At 41.5% G+C, this 10,696-nt stretch overlaps 1 non-coding gene across 1 annotated transcript; it reads right to left on the minus strand.

Annotated features, from left to right (window-relative positions):
* Positions 1-669: 669 nt before the first annotated feature.
* LOC130497813 (small nucleolar RNA R71) lies at positions 670-777 on the minus strand. Its single transcript, XR_008936806.1, has one exon. It is a non-coding gene; the product is annotated as a small nucleolar RNA R71 (small nucleolar RNA).
* Positions 778-10,696: the final 9,919 nt, after the last annotated feature.

A 10,696-nucleotide genomic window follows, 5' to 3' on the forward strand; every position in this document is an offset into this window, starting at 1 on the left:
CCTCTGCATCGATCGACAGAACCGCCGCACCGTCGACTGATATTCACGATCAAACGTCGACCGATACTAAACACCACCGGCGACCGATACACTTTGCTGCTCTACATCGCTCGAGACTACACACCGTACATCGATCGATACTAACCCGCGAGGCATGGTTGCGATTGTTATTCTCATGCAGGGCGAGAATGGAAACCTGTATGACCAGGATGGTCATCTGCGTAATGCAACATGTCAGAAGCTAGATGCACAGGGAAATGTAATCCCTGAGCCAGAAGCTGAGGCTACAGAAGATGTTCAAACACGATCGTTGGCAGACTACAATCGTCCTGATGAGTACTACACCAACATATCAGCTATTCGACTTCCGGAGATTCAGAAGCCGAACTTTGAGCTCAAGCCTCAGTACTACTCACTCGTGTCACAGATACCCTACGTTGGGTTATCACACGAGCATCCTATGGACCATCTGGAGAGGTTCGAGGAACTTATAGCTGCTATTCGCATGGATGGAGTCCCTGAGGACTACCTACTCTGCAAGCTCTTCAAATACTCACTAATTGGAGAAGCTTCACACTGGCTTAAGTAGCTACCTACAGGATCACTGACATCCTGGGCCGACATCAAAAACGCCTTCCTGCGTAATTTCTTTGATGAGGCATGTGCTGAAGACTTAAGGAGCAAAATCGCCACTTTCGCGCAGAAGTCTGGTGAGACTTTTTAGGACGCGTGGATCAGATTTAAGTTCTTCCAGCGAGACTGTCCACACCATGGATTCAATGAAGTGCAGTTGCTAAGCACTTTCTACAGAGGTATCGCCTTAAGGTATCAGATGGCTCTTGATACAGCTAGTGAAGGGAACTTCAACACCAGGAATCCAATAGAGGCTGTGAGACTTATTGAGAACCTAGCCAACAGCAACAGCACCAAGAACACTGACTCTGATAAGAAGAAATCTGTTGCAGCCATTGGGGAGGAACAGATGAGTGAAGTCAGAGCTAAGTTAAAAGCTATTCACGAGCTTCTAAGGAAGCAAGTCTGCTCAGCTGAGGAAGGAGAGGCTAGAGATGCTGATACAGAAGAAGATGTGAACTACATCAGAGGTACTGGATTTTAGAGGTCTGGAAACAAGAGTGGCAGCATGAACTTTTTTGGCAGTGGTCAGAAGAGTAACTACAACCAGAGTTCACAGTATCATAAACCCTTCAACAATATCAGAAACTATGGGAATTCATCTTACCAGTACCCACCACCACCCACCCAGGAGAGTAAGATTGAAGCCATGATTGACAGAGTTCTTGAAGGACAGCAGAAGCTTACAATGGAGTTCAATGGAAAGATTGACTTTGTCTACAACAATCTGAACACAAGGATAGATACCATTTGTACTCAAGTTAGGAAGCTTGAGACACAAATTGTTCAGACTGAAGACTCTATCAAGAGAACTGTAGCTTCTAAGGAAGTGGGAGAAGGAAGCATGAAACACCACGTGAATGCCATCATATATGATGAATTCTGGCAAGTGGTGAAGCATGAAAAGCTCCAAGAGGGAGACTTCGAATTGGAAAGTTCACTAAGTTTTAGTGGATCGCAATGGTGTCGATCGACACCAGATTGTTCAAATCGATCGACACGATCGATGTCATTTCCGGAAACAATTGCGGATTGCAACGATGTAAGGATTTTGACACATGCTGAATTCACGGCTTCGCATCCACCAGCTGACCCTGTAGAGTCTACTAGTAACCCTTCAGACACTACACCAATATCAGAGGGAACTGAAGGAAGAAGATTAAGGAATAGGAAGGAGAAAACTCCTAAGAACCTTAAGAGGGAAGCTAATGAGAAGGAGATGGATGGTTTCACTAAGAGAGTTCTCAGAATCCCACTGGAAAAACCATTTGAGGAGGTTTACTTCACAAGCAGGTTGTGGATGTTCTTCAGAGAGACAAATGAGACTGAGAATGACATTAGGAGAATGTTTGACACAGTCAGAGAAAACATGAGGCAGAGAATGACATTGAAGAAGAAGAGTGATCCTGGAAAGTTTGCAATACCCTGTATGGTAAAAGGTATTGAGTTTCCTCATGCACTATGTGACACTGGTTCTTCAGTCAGCATTTTACCAAAGGTTATGGCAGACCAGCTGGGTCTGAAAGTAGAGCCTTCACCAGAGATCTTCACATTTGTGGATTACACTCAGAAAAATTATGAAGGCTTGATCAGAGACCTGGAAATGCAGATTGGTAACGCCATTGTCCCTGTGGATTTCCATGTCCTGGATATCAAGTTAAATTGGAACTCTTCCCTTCTAATTGGAAGAGCATTTCTGGCTACAATAGGAGCTGTATGTGACTTGAGCACCAACAGAATGTGCCTGACTATGATAGATCCAGATATCCACTACGACCATGTCAGACTAGGCAAATCACAAGCCAAAACCGTGGAACAAGAAGATGATCTTGGTATCGTTGCAGTTTTTCATTGTGAAGAAGAGTACGAAACAAAGTACTCGGGATCGATCGACGACCTCACTACATCATCGATCGACATCAGCGAGTCAGAAGAGATCGACACCAATGTTGTCTAATCAATCGACAGAGACACACAAGATGATGAACCTGTTTACCAGATCATTGCTACCCGAATTTCGCTATCCAACCCAATAGCAAACAAGATGATTACTCAGTAAGGAGTTGGGCAGACAGCGGATTTCATGAATGTTTTGCCGTAGATACAGCTATATCTTCCCACAGTGGGGATCACATAGAGGAATATGATGAAGATTTTTGGGAGGAAAGAGCTTGAGAACACTACATAAAGAATGATAGGTTTGCAAATCGTTTCCCAAGAACAACTTGCTCAAAATCGATCGACATCCACTGCCCACCATCGATCGATCATCTACCTCATCCAGCAAAACGACATCGTCCATCGATCGATATCGCAAGCATCATATTGATCGATATTAAGTCAGACGACTTAAGGGACAAAATCGGAATTTCACCGATTAGGACAACAGATGTGATAGAACCAAAATCGAGCACCGTCCTTTTTGTTTCAAGGACACGGCCCGAAGTGGTGATCTTGTCAACCAGCTCGACCAAACCAAGGTTTCTCCACCAACTCGTGCTGATCACACCGACCGAGCCGCACATTCTAAGACCCACTGTCGAGCCAGACTTAGCTTGGGTCGTGAGGAAACCGAAGACGGACATGCATTCTCATCCGGACAGTCCCGCACGTGTCCTTATCTTTATCCCGTGCATCCATCTTGTTCGAATGCATCTAGACACTTGGACGAATCTTGACTGGTCAACATCAGAGTCCGCAATTTTGACCAGTCTTCATCAAAATCACCAACCATGACGAAGACTACATCATTTTCTGCACGTTTGACTCCCTTTAATAATTTTAGTCAAATGTTGTATTTCCTATGTATCTATTTCCGCACTTTCTTTATTTCTTTATTTGACTACAAACACTATAAATATGTAGTCTCATTCATGAATAAAATCAGATCAATTTGGTTGTTTATTTTTGTTCTTCTTCTCTGAGTGAGAGAGAGTTCTTTAGCTAGTTCATCGGTTTGAACCGGCTTGTTGATTTGGTGGTCAGCCAATCATCTGTGTGTGTTATTTGGTGGTTAGCCAACACATTCATCCGTTCTTTGGTGGTTAGCCTTAGATCGTTGGTATATCAAGAGTCATTCCGCACCTCTTGACGATCCGTTCAATCCATCCCAGTTCCAGAAGTGCCATTGCCTTCTCGGATCATATCCAACATCCGGCCAAAGCCATCCTTCCCGATTTTGGGTCTATCATTTGGTATCAGAGTTTGAAACACCTTTGAGGTGGTTAAGGCGGGTTCCCTCTAAATCTCTTATCTTTCTATCTTTAAACAACTTCGTTTGTTTGGATCTACCCGTTGGGGATTCCTAGAGTTGTTCTTCTTAGAACTTTGAGTATAAGACTTTGAATGCACACTTTAAACTGAGAGAAACACGTGTGTGGGTGAGGATCAAACACTCGAGTGTGTGAGATTTTTATCTAACGTTTTGTGTTTAAGAATTTTCAGGAACCATGACTAGTAAGGATGAAAGGAGCCGACCAGGAAATTCTTTTGTTGGTTTATCTAACTTGCAGATGAGGAAGATCAATGATTCTGTTGCTAACCTTATACATGCAGGTCTAGAACAGATCCATCAGAAGCTGGACGCAATTCAAGGTGTCCAACAGACTCGTCCTAAACCCGCAGCAAGGAGAGAACGCCCTAGGCGGACCAACCGATCCAATGACGATTTTGGAGAAAGAGAGTTCCCTGATGGTGACAGCAAGAGCCAAAAGAAGAGCACATCCACACATGCACCTGTAGCTGAGCCATCCATATTCATCAGTGAAAAGCCCAAAGGTAAATCTGAATGCAGCTTTGAAGATCTAAAAGATTTTTCAGATTCATTACCAATTTTTGATGAATATGATGATGAGCCAACTGAAAGTCTGATGAATTGTGAGGATACTTGTGATTTTCCTACTCCTGAATCTGAGTTGATGCTTGATAGTAAACTAACCTGTTTTGAGCCGGAGCTTCCGAGCAGTCTTATTCTTAGTTCACAGGATTTTGAGGAAGAGCCATTCAACCATCCACATCATGGACGACTTCCTGGCACTAGGACACCTTTGAATGATGATCTAGGTCCCATATTTGATGAGGAAGATGATCTTGATCCCATCTTTAATGAGGAAGCACCAAGCATCAACGTGGACAGTCATCTTTGCTTTAATCCCGACACAACTCCTCCCCTTTTATCCACTGAAATTCAAGAGCACTGTGAGAAACTTGATTTGACTTATTCTCTGCCTGAATTGTTTGTTGGAATCAGTTCTCATAATGTCCAAAGTTTTGGTCTAGACAATGTGAAAGAATTTTGTGTTTCAAATTCCATTTTTGATAACATGATTCATTCTTTTGAAAAACTTGAACCTGATAAACTCTTTGATCAAAAACGTTTTCTAAATAACAATGACGTCTCTTCTGGTCTTGTTTTGAGTTTTGATCAGTTTCTGAAACATCACAAAGGTTTTGATCATCTTGAGAAATTATTTGAGCTTGTTTTGCAACAACCAGATTTTTGTTTCCGAAAACCTTGTGATTCCTTTGTTTGTTTCAAAGATAATGGTTTTGATCTGAGTTTCTCTAGTCATGGACTGATCACTGGTGATTTGTTTGCATTCCCTTGTGCCTTGGACGAATTTATGGTTAAGACTTTGCTAGAACAGAAATCACTTAGAACTGAAACCGATTTTTGTTGTGATTCTGATTTGAAACCTGCCCCTTCTTATTTTGAATCTGATCTTGATCTAAAGCTTTTGTGTTCTGAATATGATCAACCTAGGCTCGTCTTGAATATGTTCTATGGTGTTTCATGCCTGGAAAGCATTCTGATTTGCAACACCTTCTTTGAAAAATATATTGAGCTTTGGAAAAGTAATTCTCAGTTTGAGCTTGATCTTTTGTGTTCTAAATCTGAGAAACTTGTTCATGTTTTGAAATTGTTCTTCAGGAACTATGCAATCATGAGCCTTGACACCATTCTGGTCTGTAATGCTTACTTTGATGTGTATTTTGATAGGCTGAAATGTGTGCAACTTGTTCTTCGGAATGAGACTTTGATTTCTGATTTGCACAAGTACATGTATTGCACATATGATCCTGGTATTTTAATATTTGTTTTGAGTGTCCAGGATAAACAGGTTCAGCCTCAGAGAAGAGAAAGCATTGACCATGCCCGTCAGCCTGAAATTTGGAGTTGCATTGATCCATCCACTCAAACTGGTTACCTTGGAGATGCCAGCGACATAGGTTCAGTCCAAAGCGAATATCTCGAAGTCCAGAAGGTCTTTCGTCTTGACTCTAATTTTCCTGGAAAGCCAACTCCCAAAGGATTCACGGAGGCTTGGAATCACTTGAAAATCTTCACGGAGGAAGGAGTTATGAATTTTTCAAACAGACGGTTTTATAGTCCATCTATCTGCGAGTACCCAGCTTTTGAAGCAGATTCAAGCCTTGTGAAGAAGCGGCCTGAGCCAAAGCCGATCATAGGATTCAAGATGAATCTCTCCTCTTTCCAGGAAGCTCAATATCAGGAAAAATGGCCACGGAATCATGAAGTTATGATCCATTCTCTAAAACCGGCCAAACCTATTCTACACTTGCTTCAATGGGAAGCTAGCCGATCCAATCAACTTCAAACCAGACCTTGGCGACCAGGAGATCAATCTACACAGTCAGGTATGACCCAAACCTTTCTCAGAAACATTATGGAAGCTAAGTGTTTACTTTTTTCTTCTTATTCTGATATTGTGCTTGAAAATAAACGGGTTTGTGATGAAGTTAACCATCTTGAACCGGTACAGCCGAGTAGTCTTGTTTCTTTGTCACAGGAACTGAAACTGTTGGAGCAATCTGCCAGCACTGAACCAAAGATGGAAGCAAGCAGAGGACGACGACCAAACACTTGTGTTATTGGAACATGGAACTGGAAATACTTGAGGGGAGCAAGTTCAAAACTCCAAGGAAGTTTCTCTCCAAGTTTATTTTTCATTGAATTTTACTTGTTTTTAAAATTCTTTTTGTCTGATTCATTCTCTTTTGATTCAGGTAAAATGGATTTGAGGACAAATCCTTTTGAAGAGGGAGAGTATGATAGAACCAAAATCGAGCACCGTCCTTTTTGTTTCAAGGACACGGCCCGAAGTGGCGATCTTGTCAACCAGCTCGACCAAACCAAGGTTTCTCCACCAGCTCGTGCTGATCACACCGACCGAGCCGCACATTCTAAGACCCACTGTCGAGCCAGACTTAGCTTGGGTCGTGAGGAAACCGAAGACGGACATGCATTCTCATCCGGACAGTCCCGCACGTGTCCTTATCTTTATCCCGTGCATCCATCTTGTTCGAATGCATCTAGACACTTGGACGAATCTTGACTGGTCAACATCAGAGTCCGCACTTTTGACCAGTCTTCATCAAAATCACCAACCTTGACCAAGACTACATCATTTTCTGCACATTTGACTCCCTTTAATAATTTTAGTCAAATGTTGTATTTCCTATGTATCTTTTTCCGCACTTTTTTTATTTCTTTCTTTGACTACAAACACTATAAATATGTAGTCTCATTCATGAATAAAATCAGATCAATTTGGTTGTTTATTTTTGTTCTTCTTCTCTGAGTGAGAGAGAGTTCTTTAGCTAGTTCATCGGTTTGAACCGGCTTGTTGATTTGGTGGTCAGCCAATCATCTGTGTGTGTTATTTGGTGGTTAGCCAACACATTCATCCGTTCTTTGGTGGTTAGCATTAGATCGTTGGTATATCAAGAGTCATTCCGCACCTCTTGACGATCCGTTCAATCCATCCCAGTTCCAGAAGTGCCATTGCCTTCTCGGATCATATCCAACATCCGGCCAAAGCCATCCTTCCCGATTTTGGGTCTATCACTTCTCACACCGATCTTTGAGTTCTGTGGTGTCCGTCTGGACAGGAGTACCGCAGACCGCCGCCATCTCTTCATGGACGAGCAGCACCTGATGCACTGCGTCTGGCTCAAGGAGAGCCTTATCTGGTTTTTCAGGATGGACCGCCGCTTCCGTCTGCTTCAGCTCCCGCACAGATCACTCACTGATTTCGACCAACAGGTCGAGAGGATCCAGTTCAGGCCTGACGATGAGTTCTTAAAGGAGCTCACCACCGAGTCTCGCCAGGAACCAATGAAGCGTGGTGTTGGAGGATCGCAGGCAGCTCCCGCAGCTCCCCTTCCTGACTTCCCGGACATACCAGACATCCCGATGCCTGAGGCAGAGTTTCAGAATACGGTCATGAGTGCCCTACGAGCCATCTGGGCTCGAGTCACGCGACCACCATGTGCGAGCAGGAGGAGTGTCAGAGCATCAGACCCAGGACCATCTCACCAGTACCAGCAGGAGGAGGACGAGGAGGCCACCGACTAGCCTTCTTACCTTCTCTCTTTATCTTTCAGACTTTTTATTTTTATGTTTATGTTTCGGATTTGCAGGATTTATGTTTTATGCTTTTGAACTATTTCGTTTGTTTAATTTTCTTTGTGTTTGGACTGACAACAGAGCTAACTTGAGAGTCAAGCTAGATGAGTGAGTGAGTCCCGTGCTAACACATTATCACACATTCTGTCTGATACTGTCGATTGATACCATCTATGGTACGTCGATCGCCAGAAAAGATAGAAAGGTACGACACTTTGCTTCATTATCTCCATTTCTAACTTTTCATATCTTTGTTCTTCCCTCTTATTATTACACCGAGACGGTGTAATTTAAGTCTGGGGGGGAATGTCACTAACATTTATCAATCATCATCTATTTTTATCATATAAACCAACTTATTTTCAATTCTATTTTCCAAAAGTTAAAATCGTTTTTCGAGTCAAAAAGAAAAAATAATAATAAAATATATTTATGATTTTCTAAACCGTTCTTTGGCGTTACTCTAGACTTATTTACCACAGATTGCACTAGAGATACCAAAGTGGATCAACCTGTCAGTTAGCCACACTTGCCCTGATTGTTTAAAGGAACCGAAGCTAGCCTCCAACCTAATACTGACTATTTTAGCTTGTCTTGGGGCTTGGTATACATCGGATCGGAACTCTCCTACATGACTGAAAAGGTACAAGTCTGTGCAATTCTGGTTCCCTTCCTTCTCTCTCTTCGGCATCTCGAGATCTAAGTTTATGTTATAAAAGATTGAAATGATTTCTTGAGAGGCAGAGGGATAGGTAAATTACCTGTGACCCCATTATTCTAAATCTCAAGGATGATCACACATTGTGGAAACGAGGGATAGGTAAATTACCAAAGACCCCATTATTCGCTACACTTTGTCAAAAAGTATGAGTTACAATGCAAATGTCAATGAGATAGACTAGATGACCTTTGTGGCATCGAAACCTGTTGAAATTGAAACTAATAAGAGATTCAGAGAAGAGAGATGAGGGGAGAAAGGGATCAGAGAAGACTACCTGCTCAGGAAACTTGTTTGAGTTAAATCCATGTGTCCTTTGATCGATATCCCCAAGGTAAAGCACGCACTTTTATTTTATGCTAAGAAATAAGGCTAGTAGAGGAGAATTTTAGACAAGATCTGCTAAGTTGTTGGATAGATGAATTTGGTTGCTAGACTAGGATAAGGTATAAATGTGCATTTGTGGTTGAGACCGTTTAGATTCTCATGGCAAGGAAGTGAGAATTTTTAAGTTTTCAAAAATAAGAGTCATGTTGTTTTTAAACCTCCTTCGGAGAGACTACTGATTGCTTTGCTTGAGGACAAGCAAATGAGTAAGTCTGGGGGAGTTGATATACCATGAATTTCACCCCTTTTTAACCATGGTATATAAGAGTTTTCAATCATATTTACTTCGTTTTTAAAGTATTTTAGAGTATTTTTCAGGCACAGGTACTTAATTGAAGAAAGCAATACTTTTAAGGCATTTTTGGAGTATTTTCACGAATGAAGAATCGACCGATAGGAATCATGTGAGGTCGGGCGATTAGAGTCACTTACTATCGATCGACAGTGATGGAAGAGTGTCGATCGATATTTAACCATTCGATGGACTACGACTTAGAAGATTTTCGTGTATCACAAAGTGTGCTATTTACACATTTAGTCCCTGGATGCCTGTTAGGCTTTATATACTAGGTTTTGTATCATTTTAGAGGCAGACTTGCCTAGAGACCTATTGGAGAAGAGAAGCAATTTGGCTACCTTAGGAGAAGAGTTAGAGTTGGAGAGATAGATCTGAGACTGCAAAACAAAGAAGATCTTGAACTCCCTTTTTATCTTACTCACTACTCTTTGTGTTCCTTATTTCATATTAAGTTTTATTCAAACCATCATGATCTTGTCTCTCATGAATATGTCTGAGTAAACCTAATTGTTAGATTTAGGTTTCACATAAGGGTGAATCATGTGATGAGATTGTGATGTCTACTAGGGTTGTTAAAATGGTTCTTTCACTTGGTTGTTCTTAATACTAGATTTAGGATTGATCACCCTTAAATATAAATCTTAGGATTGAAGAGATAACCAACTGTATACTCTCAGTACCCTGAAATAAACTATAGTGATCTAACTGACTAGACTCATGCGAAAGGTGGTCTAGTTCATTAGAGAACGTGTTCAACCAAATCGATAATGCTTGCTAGAATTACCATCGATCGACACAACCATCGTTGTAGCAATCGATTGTATGAAAGGTGTATCGATCGATTAAGACATAGTCGTATCGATCGACTCTTTTCCGATATCAACAAACGACAGTTGAGATCCGGGATCTAGTAAAGGAGAACCCTAACTGGTCGTACCAATTGATTGAGTTCATGGACTAAAACCCTATTGTCAACTTTCAAACTACAATAAATTCATACCTGAGAAATACCTGAATCTAGCTATCTTCCTCATCTAGAAACAACCTTCACTTCATTTACTGAACAATTCCCTTGTTCACTCTTAATATTTACTGCTTTAAAACATATTAAACCTTAAGTCTATTCTTAACTCTAATTAGTTAAACCTTGAAGTAATCCTAAGGAGTCCTTGTGGATTCGATACCTAAATACTGCATCTGAACCTCTTATTTGAGAGAGTAATTCACTTTT

This window comes from Raphanus sativus, chromosome 1, assembly GCF_000801105.2.
Source record: "Raphanus sativus cultivar WK10039 chromosome 1, ASM80110v3, whole genome shotgun sequence".
NCBI lineage: Eukaryota > Viridiplantae > Streptophyta > Magnoliopsida > Brassicales > Brassicaceae > Raphanus > Raphanus sativus.